At 36.4% G+C, this 11,389-nt stretch overlaps 1 long non-coding RNA gene across 1 annotated transcript; it reads right to left on the minus strand.

Moving 5' to 3' along the window:
• Positions 1-7,222: 7,222 nt before the first annotated feature.
• On the minus strand, positions 7,223-8,223 carry LOC121214437 (uncharacterized). Its single transcript, XR_005910044.1, has 2 exons — positions 7,642-8,223; positions 7,223-7,551 (listed from the first exon to the last, which is right to left on the minus strand). It is a non-coding gene; the product is annotated as an uncharacterized lncRNA (long non-coding RNA).
• Positions 8,224-11,389: the final 3,166 nt, after the last annotated feature.

Genomic DNA, 11,389 nt, shown 5'->3' on the forward strand with positions numbered 1-11,389 from the left:
CAGCTTGTGTCTTGTGCTGCAAGCCTCGATGCTTGCCGAGCAAACAAACTGATTCAAGCAGAAAGAAAGAAAAAAAACTAAAGAAAATGGAGAAAAGTTTGATGAACAAATCTGGTTTTTATTCATCGAGTAAACAATGGCATAATGCCAATACATAAGCCAAGCACTAAGCTTGTCAAAAACAGTAAACAATCACCTAATTGTTACTTAACACCACTAAACATTGAAACTTGAAGTAATTAAGTTGTGCATACAAGCAAAGCTGCATTAACAACTCATATGACTGCAAATTACATCAATAATCTACCTAACATAGTTCTAAATGAACTAAATTACATTTCATTAACTAGAAATTACAAAATGAACAAGAACTAGATCATTTGAGCTTGCTGAAGCAGCTTCTGCCTTGCTCGATCTTCATGGTCTGCATGTTGGCTGGTGTTGTAGCATGCTGGCCAACTTCATCACTCCTCCTTGGTTAGCATGCTGCTAACTCCTAACTTCTTCCTTAAGTATTCAAACTTAGTTGCACTAAGAGCCTTGGTCAAAATATCAGCAATTTGATCATCTGACTTGCAATGAATCAGTTTGGCTTGTAATGCTTCCTCCATTTCTCGAACAACATGGAGTTTGATGCTGAAATACTTTGTTCTCCCATGGAACACTGGATTCTTGGCAATAGCAACAGCAGATTGGTTCTCACAAAAAATCTCTGTTGCTTCCTTTTGACTAACATTCAAATCATTCATGATTTTCCTTAGCCAAATGGCTTGGTTGACAGCACTTGCTGCTGCAACATATTCTGCTTCAGCAGTTGATTGAGCCACCAAGGTTTGCTTCTTCGAGCTCCAATAGAACATGGCTGAACCAAGACTGAAAGCATACCCTGAGGTGCTTTTCATGTCATCCAATGAGCTAACCCAATCACTGTTAGTATAACCAAACAGCCTAAGGCTTTCTTCTTTCCTATACATTAAGCCATAGCTCAATGTACCTTTGATATACCTGAGCACTCTCTTTGCTGTTGGAAAGTGCTTCTCATTGCAACAATGCAGGAACCTTGAGAGAAAACTTACAGCATACATAATGTCAAGTCTTGTTGCTGTTAAGTATAGCAAGCAACCAACTAGACTTCTGTAGGTTGTTTCACAAATCCTCTCAAAATCACCTTGGTTCGATAGTTTCTCTCCAACAGCAACAGGAGTCCTTGTTGCTTTGCTGTTTTTCATAGAGAACTTGGTTAAAATCTTCTAGGCAAAGCTCTTCTAACTCAGAAATATCCCATCTAGTGTTTGTGACACCTCCATTCCAAGGAAATAGGACATTTTTCCTAAATCAGACATTTCAAACATATCATGCATCTTGGTCTTGAAATCAGTCAGTATTGCTTAATCTCCTCCTGTCACCAACAGGTTATCAACATACAGGGACACAATGAGCATTGTTTGTGCCCCTTCCTTCTTAACATACAGAGTTGGTTCACTTTTGCTTCGATCAAATCCCAAATCAACCAAACAGCCATCGATTCTGTTGTACCAAGCTCTAGGAGCCTGTTTTAAGCCATACAAGGCTTTCTTCAGCTTGTATATCATATGCTCCTTGCCAGTTATCTCAAACCCCTGTGGTTGTTCAACATAGATGTCTTCCTCAAGAAATCCATTGAGAAAGGCTGACTTCACATCAAGCTGGTGAATTTTCCACTGCATTTGTGCTGCTAAGGCAATCAGCAGCCTTATGGTGTCAAGCCTGGCCACTGGTGCAAAGGTCTCTAGGTAGTCTAGGCCATATTTTTGGCTAAACCCCTTAACAACCAGCCTTGCTTTCAACTTGTTCAAGCTTCCATCGGCATTTTGCTTGGCTTTGTACACCCATTTCACTCTAATAACCTTTCTCTTCACTGGTCTTTCAACCAATTCCCAAGTCTGGTTCTTCTCAATCATGCTGATCTCCTCAGCCATTGCTTGCTTCCACCCTTTCTGAGCTTCAGCTTCTTCAAAGCTACTTGGTTCAGCTGTAGCAACATAAGCCCTTTCATAAATCTCAGCCAATGGTCTAATGCCCCTGACTGGTTCATCATCAATGTCCATTTCAGGATCATTTTGGTCTGTTTCAGCTTGATCAGTTGTAAGTTCTTCAGAAACTGCCTCAGGTTCATTTCTTTCCCAATTCCAACATGATTTTTCATCAAAGATCACATCCCTGCTAACTGACACCTTGTTTGTTGAAGGATCCAAGATCCTATAGCCCTTCTTGATAGTGTTGTAGCCCACCAAAACACCAGGTAAAGCTCTTTCAAATAACTTGTCCCTTTTAATAGCAGGCACATGTGCATAACAGATGCATCCAAAGACCTTCAAATAAGCCAATGATGGCTTGAATCCAAACCAGGCCTCAAATGGAGTCTTTTGAAAGTCTTGGTTGGAAGTCTATTTTGAATGTAGGCTGTAGTGTTAACTGCCTCAGCCCACAAAGTTTTGGGCAGATTCTTCTAAATCATCAAGCACCTGGCCATATCCATCAGGCTCGTATTCTTTCTTTCACTTACACCATTTTGCTGAGGTGTATAAGTGTTGGTTAGCTGATGTTTGATGCCCGCATTATCACAAAAGGCTTGGAACTGAGCTGAGGTGTACTCAGTCCCATTATCTAACCTTAAGGTCTTCAACTTGCAGCTTGTTTCTGTCTCAGCAGCAGTCTTAAACTTTCAAAACACAGAAGCTACCTCTGATTTCTGTTTTAAAAAATAAATCCAACAAAATCTTGAAAATTCATCAATAAACAGTATGAAATACATGTTTCCACTTAAGGACTCAGTCTTCATGGGGCCACACACATTAGTGTGCACTAGTTGTAGCCTTTCAGAGGCTCTCCAAGCTTGATTCGAGGGAAATAAAAGTCTGGCCTAAATGCCTAGTTGACACACTTTACAAACCTTCTGGTTTTGAACTGAGCTTATGAAGTTTTCAGCCAAACCATTTTTGCATAGCTGGTCCATCGATTTGTAATTAGCATGTCCAAGTCTTTGGTGCCAAAGCTTGGATTCATCTGTTGTAGCTATGTAGGCAATATCTAAGTCCTTTGTCCAATCAACCACAAAGCTTTTATCAGCCATAGTGACTGCCATGAGCTTGGATCCACTTGGATCACTGATTTGGCACTGGTTATCATTGAACACAACAAAATAACTTTTCTCCAACAATTGAGCTATGATGAGCAGGTTTCTGTCTATTTCAAGCACCAAAAGCACATTTGAAATAACCTTGGCACCTGTGGGAGTGCATATCAGTACATCACCCTTGCCTTTAGCCTTTACAAAGTGGCCATTACCTATCTTGACCTTGGTTCTGCAGCTTCTTTCTAATGACTTGAAGATACAGCATCAGGTGTCATGTGGTTAGTGCATCCACTGTCTAGGAGCCAACCAGATGAAATTCTTTGTTGAGCAGCTGAGCATGACACAGTAAAGACTTGCTCCTCTTGATCACTGTCTTCTTTGGCTACTCGAGCCTCAACCTTCATTTGTTGAGAATGGTTCTGCCTTGGTTTACCCTTTCTTTTGCAGACTCTCTGAACATGACCCTTCTTTTTGCAGTGTTGACACAAGGCATCTGGTCTAAACCAACATTTTTCTTCTGGATGACCAGGCCTTTTACAATGCCTGCAAGTCTTATCTTCTTTCCTTGCAGCATCATACTTTGGCTTGTCTCTCCAGGCCTTCTTGCCTTTGTAGGCAGTATTTGTTTTTGCCTGAAAGGCACCTTCTTGGTGCTCCTCCAGTCTGCTAGCTCTCCTCTGCTCTTGAGCATATAGAGCATTAATCAGCTCTGTTAAGGAGATGCTAGTCAGGTCCTTTGAGTCTTCGAGGGATGAGATTTTTGCCTCATACCTCTCAGGAAAAGTTAAAATAACCTTCTCCACTATCCTAGCTTCATTAAACTGCTCACTAAGGAGCCTTATGCTGTTTACCACAGCCATAATCATGTCAGAGTATTGCTTGGCTGTTTCTTCTTCCTTCATCTTCAAATTCTCGAAATCTCTCTTCAAATTCAACAGTTGTTGCTGCATTATCCTTTCTGCCCCTTAAAACTCCTCTCTCAACCTGTCCCAGGCCTGTTTTGGTGATTCACAGGCCATAATCCTTGTGAAAATCACATCTGGCACTGAGTTCTGGATGCAAGACATAGCCTTGTGCCCCTTGGTCCTCTCATCAGCATGCTGCCTTATCTGAGCCACTGTTGGATTGGCTCTAAGTGGCTCTGGTTCAACATCTGAGTTGACCACCTCCCACAGATCGAAAGCCTGCAAGTAGGTCTTCATTTTGACTACCCATATGTGATAGTCTTCTCCATTGAAGACTTGTGGTGCAGCTGGTGAAAAGCTTGATGAGGCCATAAGTTTGTATAATAGGTCCCTTAAGATTAAAGCTCTAGATACCAATTGTTGGTGCTAGAACAGAAACAGACAAGCTCAGCTTGTGTCTTGTGCTGCAAGCCTCGATGCTTGCTGAGCAAACAAACTGAGTCGAGCAAAAAGAAAGAAGAAAAACTAAAGAAAATGGAGAAAAGTTTGATGAACAAATCTGGTTTTTATTCATCGAGTAAACAATGGCATAATGCCAATACATAAGCCAAGCACTAAGCTTGTTAAAAACAGTAAACAATTACCTAATTGTTACCTAACACCACTAAACATTGAAACTTGAAGTAATTAACTTGTGCATACAAGCAAAGCTGCATTAACAGCTCATATGACTGCAAATTACATCAATCATCTACCTAACATAATTCTAAATGAACTAAATTACATTTCATTAACTAGAAATTACAAAATGAACAAGAACTAGATCATTTGAGCTTGTTGAAGCAACTTCTGCCTTGCTCGATCTTCATGGTCTGCATGTTGGCTGGTGTTGCAGAATGCTAGCCAACTTCATAACAAAATCCACAACCAGAAGGCATTGCAAAACTCAAAATTGTAAGCAAACTTTCTAACCATTTAAGACCGCAAGCATTGTGTTACAGTCAATATTTTATAGTTTCGACTCTTTCTACATTGATATTCATTGCTAATATTTACCACAATTAATTGCGATAACATCCATCATATACAACACTACCATAATTTAAATCCCTGGTGTATGGTAGCATGAGTTTAGAACATTAGATTATGTAATGTTAATCTTACATATTCCTATTCTGTAAACAGATGACCATGATCATTAATGAAACACTAAGATTGTATGCTCCATCACATGGAATGTTGAGAAGAGTTGGAAGAGAAGTTCAAATGGAAAAAGTAGTCCTCCCTGCTAATATAGATATTCTAATTGCAAATGTTGCATTTCACCATGACCCTCAACTGTGGGGAGAAGATGTGCATCTTTTTAAACCAGACAGATTTGCGGAAGGGATCGCCAAAGCTACCAATTACAATACGGCTGCCTTTTTTCCCTTTGGATTGGGACCTCGAACTTGTGTTGGTATGACCTTTGCAACCACAGAAACCAAGATTGTTCTCTCCATGATCCTACAACGCTATGCTATTACACTTTCCCCTGCCTATGTCCACTCACCAATACCTATAATCAACCTTAAACCACAACATGGAATTCAAGTAATACTCAAGTCACTGCATAGCGATGCTTGATGTTTCATCATTGTTGTTATCAACAATCTGAAAAAGATGGGTATGAATGCACTTAATACGTATTATCCTTTATTTTTACGAGTTAAGGGTTATGAATAGCTTAAGCATTATATAAAAATAATGTAAATAACCATTAGGAATTTAGAGTTTAATAAAAAAATTTTATTTAATGTCTATTATCTCTTCTTTTACAACCACTTTCTCCTTTTCTCTATCAAATATGTGATCTAATTGCAAATACATACCAACCAAGTCCCCTTACGTACACAATTTATTATCAATTTAATCCATTTATTTAATTTCTTTTTCCATTCAACACATTTAAGTTAAAACAGTAGTGCTATTTAAATAACACATTTTATATTAATTCTAATTGGTAAATAAATTCTGTTGACACCATTTTTTTGAAATGAAAACGGGGTCGACTTGGATTTTGAAAAATGAAACGGAAAAGAAAAAAAGGGAGTCGCCATCAATCCTTTTTGATAAGGTGTGATTGGGTTACCTTGAAAAGATGGTTATATAAAATAAATATAATTTTAACATTACAAGAAAAAAGTTATCATAAAATTATTATATAAAATAAATATAATTTTAATAAACTTTAATTATTTATTACTTTCATAAATTTCTAATAAATTGAAATTTTATTATATAAATCTAATTTAACATTCTTATCTTTTTTCTCTTTATTCTCACTTTATTATATTATTGCAATTAAACACATATTTCATTATTAATTTCAATCTCGTTTTTTCAATACCTCATCTCAATAGATAAATTCTGTCCTTCTTAGTCATTTTCACACCATGGGCCTACTCACATTTCTCCCTCAAAACATTTAAGAACTAAGCAGTAAAATGGACAATTACTAACACCCTGTAGAGTGCGTTTGGTTCGCTGTATTGGATTAGAGATGTATTGGATTAAAAGTGTATTGGATTAGAGGTGTATTGGATTAGAGGTATAATAGCAAATCAACTGTTTGGTTGAATGTAATGGAATAGATGCGTAATAGTAATCTTGTGTTTGGTTGAATGGAATAGAGGTGTAATAGCATAGTGGAAAAAACTAAAATGACTAGAATACCCTTAGCATAAATTTATTTTGGTAAATGATTATTGTTATTGTTATTTAAATTTTAATAAGATTATTATTATCAATAATAAATATTTTAAATCATATTTAAACATAATTATTATTAAACATATTTTAATTAAAATATATAATTTAATAAAATTCTTAATAATTACCAGAAATTTGTTTTGGTAAATTATTATTGTTATTGTTATTTAAATTTTGATAAGATTATTAATATGAATAATAAATAATTTAATCATATTTAAACATAATTATTATTAAATATATTATACTTAAAATATATAATTTAATAAAATTCTTAATAATTAATATTCTTATATGAATTTACTCAAATCATAATATATTATATGATACTATAAAAGATAATTTGAAATAATTAATATTAAATATATTTTAATTAAAATATATGATTTAATAAAATTTAAAATAATTATAACTAATAAAATTTAATAAGTAAGAATTGAACTCTAAAAAATAAAAAAACATAACCATATCGAATTATCATCAAGAACTCGATTGAATTTACAACAATTCTGAATTAAACGGAAGTACTGCCTCAATATCTCACTTTCAACTAAAAATATAAAGCAAGCATTCAATAGAAGAAATTCAAGCCGATACAATATCTCTTTCACCTTGCTCTCAACTCCAATTGGCCTTCCATGAAACCGATTCTTCACTTCAAACAAAATAGCTCACCAATCTAGCAGGAAAACGAATACTGTCCAAAGTTGCCATTGAAAATAACCTCCAACTTCATGTGTCCATTCCACAAGTTAAGGGAAAAAACAATCTCTGCCAATTCTGGATTTATATGATGCATTGATAAATCAGGAAATAGAAGGCCATGAGGTAAGGTTGCTAAAAAATCACAATGAATCAAAAGTAATTTACCTCTCCAGGAAGGCTAAATTGCCAAGAGCACATGTTTCCTCTAAAGCACCAAAAACCAGAAGACATATTTGTTGACAAGTTGCAGTACTGCCTCAAGATCTTAGTTCAACTACAATATAAAGCAAGCATTCAGCAGAAGAAATCAAAAGCTTACTTGTTCCTCGTTTTCAGCAGAAGGGAATCTCTACTTACTCTGCCTATGTCATGAGCACCAATGCCAAAAACTAAACAATGAAGCTGAATGATGTCCATCACTGATCCTATGAATTAAAACAATCAATGCAACCAGCTAAATTCAGAAAAACAATTACATGACAATGAAACATGAAACATGAAATAGTATAAGAACAATTTTATTACCATAATCCAAGTTTTGGTTAGTTCCCATTGCAACGGTAACATAGACACAGAAACATGCTCAATCATAATGACAGATACAAACACAATAACATCAGTCGAGGAAGATTACCACCATTTGATTGATACGCATGAACCCCGCAATAGTACATTCAATGACATAGAGTTGCAACCAGTAGCTAAGGTTAAATCCAGACGCACCATTGGCAGTTTCTAATGAAACTCTGAGTCAGTTTTGTACACCTCTTCTTAGACTGCCTACGACTCTTTCCCATTTGACTATCTCTAGATTTCAGAAGGATGACTTACAAAGATCATCTATGTGACTGTGTCTGTTATAAGAGAATGACACAATAGCACAGTAATTGTCTAATAATAACTGCAGGTATACGGAGAAGAGAACAACAAAGTGAAATATTAATAATATTTGGGCTTTGCATAACTAAATGCATGAGGAAATCATATGCGAAGTGCTTGAATTATATTCCTTATAAGCTCACGGTTTTATTTGGATTCCCCTCTGGTTCATCCTCACCAAAGAAACGAGATTCATAGGTTCACAGATTCACAGATTCTAACATGTAAGTAGTAGCACGAATTGTAAACAAAGAAAAGGATTTCATGAAGTTTATTACAATTGATTCTCCTAATTTGTGGTTGTTAATTGCATAAATATTATATTTGCATGAGCTTGCATTGTATTTTCTTACATTCCAAACATATGAAAATGGTAAATAGTAAATATATTAAACTCTCCTAGGAGGAAGACAACTTCATCCATGGGGGACTGCAGGACACAGTTCTGGCATTTACTAATGGTTTGAGGCTGTGGCTAAGAACGAGCTCAAATGAATACAGACAGTGAGATAGGATCATCTCAAAAGATACTGGTTTTTATTTTCATTGCCACATTACGAGTTTGTATTCTTTGAGAGTTTCTAACAATTCTATGCAATACCAAGATGCAAAAGATCGATAGCCCAACAAAGGGGGCGGATGATCATTTATTTTTCGTTCTCAAAGCGGAGCATTCATCATCAGTCTTAGATATTCATCCATCGAAACTCAACAACAAACAAATTATTACCATTTACCATAGGTGAAAAAAAATCTTTGCAACCCACACATCACAAGACTTCCACACAAAAGGTAAGAACACAAGGAAGTGTTGGGGAAGCTCATTAGCAAGTTTGTTATAAGTAACCTATGAACATTTAAACATGTCAATGCTCAAACTCGCTCACCACTACCTTCTGATTCCATGGCCTTTAAACTTTCTGCCATCATTTGATCTCTGTTCTGTCTTTGTCTTTCTACAGCAACCATATACAGGGCTACATAAGAACTAATTGTGAATTACCAGCAAGAACAAGGAAACAAGATGAAGTTTATAATTCAAGAGTGAAAATAATTCAACAAAAAAGTAAAAATAATCCAATTTATCTGTCCGCATCTATCCTTCCTACAATTCACCTTTTAACAATTATAGACCTAGTAAGAAACCTATAACAATCACAAAAGGCACCAGCACTACTAAACAAACCCACACCAAAATAAAAGGATAAGCATTTACAAGTATTCTGAACAAGATCCAAGTTAGTAAGCAACTTTCCCATGTTTAGTTGTTACATGGCATGTTGAACATCTGCTATTCTGCAAAACTCCAAAAACAAAGAGTACTTCAAAAGCTGCTTCAAGGTGTAATTCATAATTTGACGGGACACTAGGATGCGAGATTGGAAAGAAAAGAGTACCTTTGTGCAAAATGGTTAAAATATAACTGTAGAAGCTAAAAAGAAACTACATATATTTCTACAACTTCTGCTTTGACCTCGTCCTCATTCCAATTTTCTCATTCTCATCTAGTTTGGGAACTACGTTGTCTTCAAGCTTTGTGCCTCCTTCTGACACGTCTTTCATTGGCTACAGAATAAAAACACTTATGAACCGCAAGGATACAAAATAGAAAGACTGAAAAAGACACCTAAAAACAAAAGAACCTGATCAACTTGTATAACTATTATGAGAAATTTAATAACTTGATCATAAATGGGGAATGCTACTGTTAAAGACCCGGGGAACACAAATGAGGGGAAAAGCAAACAAAATACAAATGCATATTGTAAATAAGAGCCTAGTAAAATGTTGATACTGTCATCTGCATGCAAGAAAAAAGGAATTTGCATATAGCTAGAATCAGCCTTTACCTGATAGGGCTTGGTAACTTGAGAAACCTTCCCCAAATGTGCTTCTTGAACAATTACTGGATCCCCAGATCCACCATTCTCTCCTGAAGCACTTGCAAGACTGCACATTCCTCCACTTTGAGGAATACCCTGCATTGATTCTGCTACAATATCCTGTAAATGATCAGTATTTCCTAGATTGGAAGAATCAACTACAACCTTTTTTTCAAAAGTCTCTTCCAAAATCTCTGTTATTTTATCAACAACCAGTGCATTAGTCTCATCAGCTCCTCCTTGACTCTGATCATATGACAATGATACAGGCTGATCTGGAAGCGAATTTGGTTCAGTTGAATTTACACTGAAAAACAACAAACGTAATTGCAAACAAACCTCAGTTATCTGAATCAAGAAATAATCAGAATATCAGCACATGGTTAAATAACATGCCAAAAGAAATCAATATAAGAGCAGAAGTGGATACCTATGAGCACAATCCTCTTCTTGAATTACAGAAGCATCTTTTGTTTGCCTCCTTTTTTTAGTACCACGTGAAGGTGAGCTGTCAACTCTTCTTTTCCTTCCAGCTTGAATCCCTTCTTCAGATACTAAAGACTTTCCCGCATTGCTTTTTTCAAATCCAGATTCCAAATGATGAATTCCTCCTTGACTCTGATAGAAAAAAGAGAAATTAAATGAAAATTTGTAACATAGGGTAGAAAGAGTGAAGAGAAACAGAGGGATTTTCCATTACTCGAGTGGCGAGCTCGAGAGACTGAGCGTTGTCGACGATAGAACCAGCGATGGCTACGGTGACAGTGGGGATATCGTCGGCTTTTTTGGTTTCACTGGTTGAGAAGAAGAAGGTCGACTGGTTGAGAAGGCAATCGAAAGAGTGGCAGAGCGAAAAAGAAAAGAAAGGAAACGGAGGGAACAAATCGGCAGCAAAGAGGCATAATGGACTGGGAGGAAATCGGCAGAAAACAAAAGCAAAGAAATAAGGAAGGAAATCGGATGAAGGAACAGAAGAGAAACAAGGGGATGGGGGGAGGGCAAATCAGGGAGGTGATGCTCAATTAGTAGCTAATCTGGGCAAAGAGGGGGAATAGAAATCGGTGGATTTCACCGATTAAGAAGGTAATGGATTAGATGCGTATTACCAATACATCAAACCAAACGACGTGTTAGAGAGGTATTAGGTGGGG

Source organism: Gossypium hirsutum, chromosome D02 (assembly GCF_007990345.1).
Source record: "Gossypium hirsutum isolate 1008001.06 chromosome D02, Gossypium_hirsutum_v2.1, whole genome shotgun sequence".
Taxonomy (NCBI): domain Eukaryota; kingdom Viridiplantae; phylum Streptophyta; class Magnoliopsida; order Malvales; family Malvaceae; genus Gossypium; species Gossypium hirsutum.